Raw genomic sequence first — 10,492 nt, 5'->3', positions numbered from 1 at the left:
TGTGCGACTGCAATAAAAAAAGGGAAATGCTATGGTGGGGATTATTAGGTTTCCCCCCCCCCGACGATCTGGGCCACGCCCCCAACGTGAGTGACGTGGTTGCATCACCTCTGGTGACGCAGCTTCGGGGGCGGAGATCCCCCTGGGGCCTGATTCCGCCGCGGCGGAAATCGGGCCTCCAAAGCGGGGGTTTCCCCGCCTCCACTTGGCAGCCCTAGAGCTCCCTCAGCCCCACCTACCTCACAAGGTGTCTGTTGTGGGCAGAGGAAGGGAAGGGTGATTGCGAGCCGCTCTGAGACTCCTTAGGATACAGAAAAGCAGGGTTTAAGAAAACCAACCCTTCTTCTTCATCGTCCCCATAAAGTGTTCAAAGCAATTTGCAATTATAAAAAACAGATAAGGACTGAGCGTGCTCACTGCCTTCCAGGAGCCTAAAATGTTGAGGGACGTTGACAGGGTTGTTAACTCCAAGTCAGGAAACCCCTGGAGATTTGGAGGCAGAGCCTGGGGAGGGTGAGGCTGGGGAAGGGAGACATCTCAGAAGGGATTTAATGCCATACAATCCACCCTCCCGAGCCGACGTTTTCTCCAATGGAACTGATCTCTGTAGTCTGGAGATTAGTTGTGATTCTGGGAGATCTACCAGGCTGGCAGCCTTAGTAGTTGAGTGTCAAAAGAGGAGAGCAGGGGGGAAAAACGGGGCAGGGCAGGAGAAAGTGGCCTGCTCAGGGTTCTAATATCCCATAATAGTCTTCAGGTCACACCCTTCCCAGCAAAATCTTCCATACAGCACAGGGAGGGGGGGAGAGATAAAACGCAATACACTTCCTCCTTCGCTATACTGTGGAGGTCTGTGCTCGCTAACCCAGAGATCTTCAGTCTCATGCTCTTGTGCTGGAATGGGAGAGGAAATCTTGACTCCCTGCTGGCCCCCAACGCACCACATCATATTTGGTGTTCCTAATGTTTGCCAGTCCCCCTCAGTCCAGGCACTGATTCTCTTGCTCTTGCGGGCTCCTCCCTGCTGCCAGCCACTGGTTGGTGGGGGGAAACCCCACTCACAAATCCCCTGAAATGTGGCATGATGATGTCATCGCATTGCGACGTTCAGGGCTTTTTTGTGTGGAAAAAGCCCAGCAGGAACTCATTAGCATAATATGCCACACCCAAGAGCAGAAACTCATTAGCATATTAGGCCACACCCCTGCCAGTACAGCTCATTGGCATATTAGGCCACACCCCCATGTTACCAGAAGTGTGGTCATCCAGCCACACCCACCTTTTGCTTCTTATTCTGTTTACCTTGTTTGTGGCCAAAACCCAGGGCCTTTTTTGTAGCAGGAACTCCTTTGCATGTTAGGCCACACACCCCTAATGTAGCCAATCCTAATGAGTTCCTGCTGTTGGGTGTGGCCTATTATGCTAATGAGTTCCTGCTGGGTGTGGCCAACTTGGAAGCCAGCCGGAACTCCGTTCCTGTGCGTTCGTGCCCAAAAATAGCCCTGGCGACGTTCTAGTTTTGGGGCAAAAGTCTATGGTAAAACTGGGCTCAAACCATAGAGTTTTGCCCCAAAACTAGAGTGTTGCTCCACACAATTTGCATGTGCAGCAGAAACTCCAGGAAAGCACTCCCCCCACCGCCAGCAGAAAGGTAGGACCTGGAAACCCTCTCTGTGGCCCCTGACCTGGATAGCTTAGGCTAGCCTGATCTCATGAGATCTTGGAAGCTAAGCAGAATCGGCCCTGGTTAGTGTTTGGATGGGAGACCACCAAGGAAGCTCAAGTCTGCTACTCTGGGGCAAGTAACGGCAAACTACCTCTGAACGTCTCTTGCTTTGAAAACCCTATGTGGGTCGGTTGCGACCTAATAGCAAAAGAACCACAACAACTCTATGGCATCCTTGTCATGCTGTCTGAGTCATCGAAGATTCAGGGAGCCAAGGAGAAGCAAATTCTTACCAATCCCACGAGGACAGGTGGGTTGTTCCTAAAGAACGGAAGCACATAGTGGATGTTTCTGCTAATACGGAGAGACGCCGGCCAAGCAGAACTCTCAATATTCACAACTAAAGGGCGAAGGTTTCATGGGTTGCCTATTTATTGCCCACGAGGAATCTCTGGGAAGGGGCACCGGGGGTGGGGGGACAAGGCAGGCGGGATCATTTGAGCATCAAGAGTTGCACCAGATAAGTATGTACGCATTTACATATTAAGGTAATTAGTCTGTTATCTTGCTTGCACAGGCACCCTCTCCTGTTTGACATACTACGGCGGCTACAGGACTAAACTCATTTGCTTCCTTTACTCAGTCATCCCTTTAGGAGATCATCATTCTCGAGTGCTCCAAGATCATTTCAGAGGGGTTCAGACAGCGCTCACCGGAGGCTGCCAGAGCTCTTGATTTAGCATGGGGCCTTCATGGCAGCCTACCCATCTCAGATTTTGGGTGTCCGTCTTTTAAGCAGGCACCCTTATATATCTATCTCAGTATATCTAATTCTCAACATGGCCCAAAGTATGGATACTCAAATCTAGAGACTGAAGCCATGAACAGCCAAGACAAATCTTTCCACAAACCTGAAAAGGCTTCAGGTTATCAGACAAATCTGAAATCTTTAAAAAACAAAACAGTGGGGAGTTAACGCCCCACAAAATAACAGAGGCAGCACCTGTACTTTTAAGAAATGAATCACAGAATCATAGAGTTGGAAGGGACCTCCAGGGTCACCTAATCCAACCCCCTGCACAATGCAGGAAATACACAAATACTTTCCCCCCAACACACTCACAGTGACCCCTGTTCCACACCCAGAAGATGACAAAAAACCTCCAGGATCTCTGGCCAAACTGGACTGGAGAAAAATGGCTTCCTGACCCCAAAGTGTCGATCAGCATTTCCCTGAGTGTTTAAGAAAGGGCCACAATAGCCAAGCACTGACTTATCCCTTCCTGCTCTCCCTCTCATGATCTACCTAAGGTCACAGAATCAGCACTGCTGTCAGATGGCCATCTAGCCTCTTTATGGAAACCTCCAAAGAAGGAGAGCCCACCATCTCCCGAGGAAGCCTGTTCCACTGAGGAATTGCTCTGTCAGGAAGTTCTTCCTAATGTTTAACCGAAAACTCTTCTGAATTAATTTCAACCCGCTGGTTCTGGTCCGACCTTCTGGGGCAACAGAAAACAACTCCACACAATCCTCTATACGACAGCCCTTCAAGTACTTGAAGATGGTTACCATATCACCTCTCAGTCATCTCCTCTCCAGGTAGGTAGTCCCATCCCCCCCAATGAAATGTGGCCTTAGTTAGGGTAGTACAAAAATGTGACTAGCACACTTACTGTAAACCGCCCAGAGACCCCCACGGGGGTTAGGGCGGTATAATAAATCGAAACTATAAATAAATAAATAAATAAATAAATAAACATACCCAGCTCCTTCGACCTTTCCTCAGAGGATTTGGAATGTCCCATCCCACCCACCGACGGCCTATTTCATTCAGTCCGGTCCAACTGTTAACTTTCACACAGGAACATTAATTCCCACCGCTCAGCACGAGGGCGGCAGCTGCCGTGTGCTGCAGCCTCCTCCTGGGCTACAGTTATATCCCCAAACTATTAAGTCTCCAGCCACCCAGTGTGATTGACAGGTAATTTAAGAACACGAGAGGATGTACTTTTGTGAGCTTTAGCAGGGAAACGCAGCCACCGATTTCTGTTTCCGAGGCTCTGTTCCAAATGCAAGCCACTGCTGCTGTCTTTCAAACTGTTCTTTCCCCTCCATCCTAAGCCGGTGTAGAACGGCTGCACGGTTGTGGCTGCTGAAACCAGTTCTGCTCTGGAAAGGACACGGCACAGGATGGTTCCAGACATGATGAGACGCAGGAGAAAGATCAAGCACAATATAGGGTTGCTGACTCTGGATGTGGAAATTCCTGGAAGTTTCAGGGTGGAGACCGGTAAGGGTTTGTGAAAGGGTTACTGGGTCACCCCAGGCAACTGACGGGGGGTGGGGGAGGACTTACCGAAAGCAGCAGGGAGGCCCATCCAATGTACACATGACTAGGAAGTGACATCATCACATCTGGGATGTTGGGGCGACGCTCTGGTAATTGGGTAAAAACTCTATGGTAAATTTGGCTTCTACCATAGAGTTTTTGCCCAAATACCAGAGCGTCATCCTGGCTGTGATGACATCACTTCCAGGTCACGTGGACGCTGACGTAGACACACTGCTGTATGTTGGGTGGATCTCCCTCTTTGGGGGGGTAAGTTCCCCCCCACCAGCCAGCTGATTGGCGGCGGGTAGGTGGGCCCTGTCAGCAGGGGCCCCCCTCCACTGGGGGGGTCTGGTAACCCTACCTTGTGAGAAGGAGAAGTGGGTCATGAGGGAGGTGGGCAGAAGGAGGCCCCTGTGCAGTGTCTTCCCAGGTCCTCCTAGAGCCGGCACTGGACCTACACTACCTTCCCCACCTTCTGGTTTGTAACATCCAAAGCCAGACACAGCATGTCAAAGAGTCACGTACTTATCTGAGAAATGGGTGGGCAAAGAGGAAATTTGCAGCGAAGAAGTGATGGGCAGGAGGAAGGCGTCCTTAACCCTTTCCCCAGCTGTATTTCCTGCTCTCATCAGATCTTGGAAGCCAAGCAGGGTCAGCCCTGGCTAGTACTTGGATGGGAGGCCACCGAGGAAGCCCAGTGATGCGGAGGCAGGCAACGGCCAACCACCTCTGGACGTCTCTTGCCTCGGAAGCCCTACGGGGGTCGCCATAAGTCGGCTGTGACTTGACGGCACTTCCCACCCACCCTTTCCCTGTCACTGGGCGAGCATGTTCAGATCTAGGCACCTGTGTGTAGATGCGACAAAATGAGAGACACTGCGGTGTAATGGTGAGAGCGTCAGACCAGGAACTGGAAGACCTGGGTACAAATCCCTACTCCGCCAGGGGAATCGATCAGCCAGCAACGTTCCTCAAAGCCGTTTCCTGCCGCCGTCCTCAGAAGAACTGATCAGGTTGTCAGATCCGGAGATCTGGTCGTCATTACCCTTTTGCATTGCCAAGATTTCGTGACAGGCTTCCCAGCTCCGGGATGGGAGATTCCTGGCCGATTGAGGGTGGAGCCGTGGGAGGGCGGAGTCTGGGTGTCAGCTATGGCTGCCATGAGTGGGGTGTATGTTTCTAATTGCTCTGCATTCCTTCCCATGCGCTTAATTGCATCTGTATCTTTCAAGGTCACTGGAGGAGTTGGTGTGTCTAGGTTTCGTGGGAAGCTTATTACTTTCCCAGCTTCGCAGCCGTTAGAGAATCTGCCAAATGCCCGCGCGCGGGAGCCCATCTAATTGGGTAGCACCTGGGGGGGGCGCATACGAATGCCCTATATCCTATTATGCACATAGGTAACCCGCCATTCCTAACAGTGTTCATGTTACTGCATCTATGGCTTTTCAATAAAATCAGGGCTATTTTGGGGCAGGAACGCACAGGAACGGAGTTCCGGCTGGCTCCCAGGTTGGCCACACCCAGCAGGAGTCTATTAGAATAACAGGCCACACCCAACGGCAGAAACTCATCAGGATTGGCTACATTAGGGGTGTGTGGCCTAACATGCAAAGGAGTTCCTGCTACAAAAAAAGGCCCTGGGTTTTGACAACAAACAAGGGAAGAGCTGACTTCTCTGTAGGGTTGCCAAATCTAAATCGCCCGGGAGTGGAGGGCTCCCAGACGATGTCGGGGTTGTGCGCGCGCGCGTAGCATGTGTGCCCGGCGTCATGACATCACTTTCCTGTGACGTGCACGCGGGGGTGGGGTTACCCCCGGGCCCCGATTCCGGCGTGCCGGAAATCGGGGCTCCGAAGCAGGGGATTCCCCGCCCCCCGGCTGCATTTGGCAGCCCTACTTCTCTGTCACCTGGAGACACTCCTTGTTATTCCGGGAGAGCTCCAGGCCCCATCTGGAGGCTGGCAACCCCATGAGATGGCTTTCCAGGTTTTCCTTGCTTAACAAGAACAAAGGCCTTCATACTCCTACCTAGAGCACTTGAGAGGGGCTCTGGGTTGTTGGGTTTTTTTGCACTCACCTGAAATGGGTTTCTGACTAACCAGGGAGCTGATTTATATTAAAGGTCACTTTTGCTAAAGAGCGGTGGTTTATATCACGGTGAAATACCCTCCGGTTTGAATTATGGAAAAGAGCAACAGGGAGTGTGCAAAGCTGTTCCCAGCCCTTGAAGTGGGGGGGGGGAATAACTTTCTGCTCCGTTCTTGAATCGAGAGAAATGGCAGAGTTGTCCTTTATCCCTGCTGGAGGCGAAGACGGCAGTTCCTGATCCGTTTAGCTGGATTCCGGGGACAGATGCTTGGGTGATCGTAATACTTCTGGGCTGCCATGCATAGGGGGACTATTAATGCTCAAGGTACACTCGACTGCAGCCTTCCACAAACCTTTCCTAAAACAGGTAAACTTTAGAGATCTTATAATGGTCTGGACTGTCCTTCGAAAGGACAAACCGTGCATTAGATGACAGCCAGAGATCTCATATCGCCTGCTTGTCCTCACAAAAAACCCTGAGGGAGAGCTGCTTTGAAGGAGAAAAAGGGGTAATGAGGGAAGAGGAAGTGTTTTTCCCTTCCTCTCTCAGTCCCCTAAAACTTCTCTCTAGCTTCCTCCCCTCTGTAGGGTTTCTGATCAAAGCTTGCAAAGTTGAACACATGCCTCATAGTGAATCAGGCCCTTGGTCCATTAAGGTCAGTATTAGCAGGAAAGAGCGAGAGTCCAGTAGCACCTTAAAGCAGAGGTCATTTCGGTGGGGATCGCGGGGGATCGCAGTTCCCCCGGGCGAGGTATGGGGGGCGGGGCACATGACGAAGTCCCACCCCCTGCTTCCGGCCGCCCCGCTTCCGGCCCCCATTCAGCCAGGAGGAGGAAGGAGAAGAGGGAGGGTAAGTTGCTTCCTCCCTGCCTCTCCCCACCCCTGCCCGCCTGGGGCCAGGGAGGGCCTTCGCGGGGGTTCCTTGCACTCCTGCCGGCCTTGCAGGTCCACCGCCGGGCCCCTCATGGGGCTCGACAGTGGAGCTGCAAGGCGGGCAGCGGCGGCCGGGACCGTTGGGGGCGGGGAGTGTGGCCTTATGACACACTTCCGGTGATGTCAGGGGGCGTGGCCTTATGACATCACTTCCGGTGATGTCAGGGGGTGTGGCATATGCTAATGAGTTATGCTAATGAGTTCCCCTAGCTCTTTTTCTACGAAACGACCCCTGGGTATAGTCATTCTATTGCAATTACAACTGATTTCCAGGCTACACAGATCTCTTTATTTGTTTATTTAAAACATCCATTCCATTTCTCCTGGGAAAAAGGGCTGCTTTGGGAGCTGGACTGCATGGCATTATGCTCTACTGAGGTCCCTCCCTAAACTCTTCTCTCCCAAGCTCCACCCTCAGATCTCCAGATATTTTTCAAACCAGCGCTGGCAACCCTACACGTGAAACGGGCTTAAGCCTTTTGTCCCTAGGATGTCGCCAACCCCCCCCCCCTTCGCAGAGTTCATTTGGAACGCTCGTCTTCTGTCACCAGAACCCCTTTTGGAGCATTTCTGTTTTAATGAGCTATTTTATCTTTCCTCTCTGGGAGAGGAACCTCATCTTATCCCCGAGCCTGGCTCTCAAATGACTGACACAAACATTTGCAAATCTGATAGCCATTGATTCCTTTTTAATTATGTAGCATTTGGGGAAATTTTGCTCTCGGCAATGGCCTTTGGCCGGTGGTGATAAAAATAAACAGAGCAAGTCGGAGATGGACTTGACTACTGACAAGGGAGAGACGTGTTCGCCTTGCTCAAGAGGAAAACAAAGATCTTTCTACAGACACCTAGAATGCATTCACACAGGCATTCAAAGTACAGCAGGCACAGGATGGGTGGGTGGGTGGCTAGAGAGGTGTTTTTAAAACCCTGCCTTAACAGAGAAACAAATATTGGTTAAAGGGTTTTATGTTTCCAGGTCTTGGCCACTAGATGTCTCCACTGTTCAGTTAAATGCAGGAAAATATGACGCTCTCTTCTTCCCCCAGTCTCCTATCTCGCCCCATTCCTGCACATTCAAAGTCTGTGGGACAACAGGGGCAACAGTGTAGGTTGCTACCATGTGCGTGGAAAAAAGAAGAAGCACAAATAAAAGAGACTTTTCTTTCTTGCGCTGTGAGATGGACGTTCTGGAGGCCGGGGCAGGATTAACAAAGACAAGGGTCGGTGGCTCCAGATTTTGGGGCGCTTGGGGCAAGAAAACTGCCTGGCAGCCCGAGCCAGAGACGGCTCAGGCCCTAACCTATGCTCAGCAGCGTGTCCTCTTCCCCCTGAGCCATCCGCAAGTAGGGCTGCCAACTTGAGTTTTGAAAATTCCGGGAGATGTTGTGGCGTAGCCTCAGGTGGGCGGGGTTTGGGGAGAGGACGGACCTCAGTGGGGTAGAATGCCATAGAGCTGACCTTCCAAAGCAGCCATTTTCTCTGGGAGAACTGCTCTCTGTTGCCTGGAGATCAGTTGAAATTCTGGGAGATCCCCTGGCACCTCCTGGAGGTTGGCAACCCTATCCACATGTCCCTCCCCAGCTACCCTTCTGGGCATCTTTCCCCACCGGCTCACTCGCGCGTAAGCACGTCTAGCCACATGCATCACATAATGTGCCTTTGCGGTGACAGTGCTGTGCACCATGCGCAGCAGAGAACATGGGTTGCAGGAAGGCTTGCCAGAGGGTGGGCGGGAGTGTGCATGGGCGGTGGGGAGGGGAGGGTTGCCAAGTCCATCTTCCACCCCCAGCGGGGGACTTTGGGGGCGTTCCTGGAGGGGGTGGGGGCATCCCCGACATTCCGCCGCCCCGCCCCCCCGTCCGTGCACCAGATCTCCAGAAACGGCAGTTCCCTGCACTTAAAGGAGCCGGCGTTTCCCTTTTAAATGCAGGAGCCGGCGTTTCCCCTTTAAGAGCAGCCACGTTTCCCTTTTAAGAGCACAAAGCTGGCATTTCCCTGCAAGCTTGCGGAGATCTGGCTTGGGAGGAAACACGGGTTCCACACACTTAAAGGGAGAGAGATGGGCAAACTGGGGGGGGGGTTGGCAACCCTAGGGGAGGGTCAGGCAGGGGACAGCAGCAATGGGCCCTGCCGGAAGCCCTGGAAATTGCCCCACTATGGAGTAGGACAACGCCGGCTTTGACAATGATGCAAGTCACACCCTATTACGGGGGCTGCAGTGTTGGGCAAAGATACCTGCTAAAGGTTCAGTTGCTGGCTAGGCATTTAAAAAAAAAAATCAGCCTGGAATGTTCTCGTTGATGGTAAGAAAAATATTTTAGATCAGGAATTTACCAGAATCTGGGTTTTTTTTATCCAGGTTACCCTCAACCTCTCCTCATGTATGCATGGGAAGGCCTCAGGGCCACTGTTGTAATTCTGACACCTTCATGCCACGTCAAACCATAAACGCATACTCTAAAACTTGCCCTGGTAGTTTTTGTGAAGATCAACAAACATGTCAAGAATCCCCTGCAATATTTCTGGAGTACAAACGGAACAATTCCGTCCATCGCGCTTTCGTGAACGGCATTTTCATGCATGCCCTTTCTAATTGTCCCAAGTGTGGTAGATACGAGAACAAGTATTTCTTTGCCACCACGTACAACAAGACCAAACACATCCCAATCTACTCTGCTTATGTTTACGATCCTAAATCAGGACAAAGAGCTGAAAAATGGATGATCAAGCCTCAAGTAAGAGCACTTCTCAAGTGTCTGATCCAAGAACATCGGCCCTCTTCTATAATTTGCTGAAATTCTGGGCATGTTCTTTCAAGAAACTGGTCTCTTTAAGCAGTTTCTTGTTCAAATTCCAAACAATGGGTCAGGCTGAGGCCTAGAAAAAGATGGCACTTCTATCTCTGTAACATAGCAAGCTGCTTGTAGCTTCAAAGCTTCAGATATTGAGATGGGAGTAGGCTTGCCAAGTCCCCCCGGGGGGCGGGGAAACCCCCGCCCCAGAGGCCTGTTCCCCACCGCTGGCGGATCGGGCCCTGGGGGAGCCCCAAAGCACGTGACGTGCACGTCACCCTATGGTTTTCCCTCGAAACTCTATGGTTTTCCCTCGGATGGTCGTGGTCCCGCCCCCAGCATGCCCGGAGTGGTCGCGTCACTTCTGGGTGACGGGGTTGTGGTGCGCGCGCTTCGCACACACGCGCGCACACTCCCAAAGCAGCGCTGGAGTCCCCCACTCCAGCGCCGCTTCTGACTTGGCAACCCTAGATAAGGATGGGAGATAAGCAAATGTAATCTCTACAGTCTTTAGGACATATAAAGGGTTCCCTCCTTTTTCCTATCTTGCATTAACGAGCTCCAGACACGCACACAAAGAGCGCTAGAGAGCATCAAGGGCACTTCTGCCACGGTCTATGAAAACACCCCAAAGGAGCAGGGCTGCAAGGCCCTGGTCAGGACAGGAAATCCCGACC

The sequence above is a fragment of the Gekko japonicus genome, unplaced genomic scaffold (assembly GCF_001447785.1).
Source record: "Gekko japonicus isolate JY-2015 unplaced genomic scaffold, Gekko_japonicus_V1.1 scaffold2355, whole genome shotgun sequence".
Taxonomy (NCBI): Eukaryota; Metazoa; Chordata; class Lepidosauria; order Squamata; family Gekkonidae; genus Gekko; species Gekko japonicus.
This window is presented reverse-complemented; position numbering follows the sequence as displayed.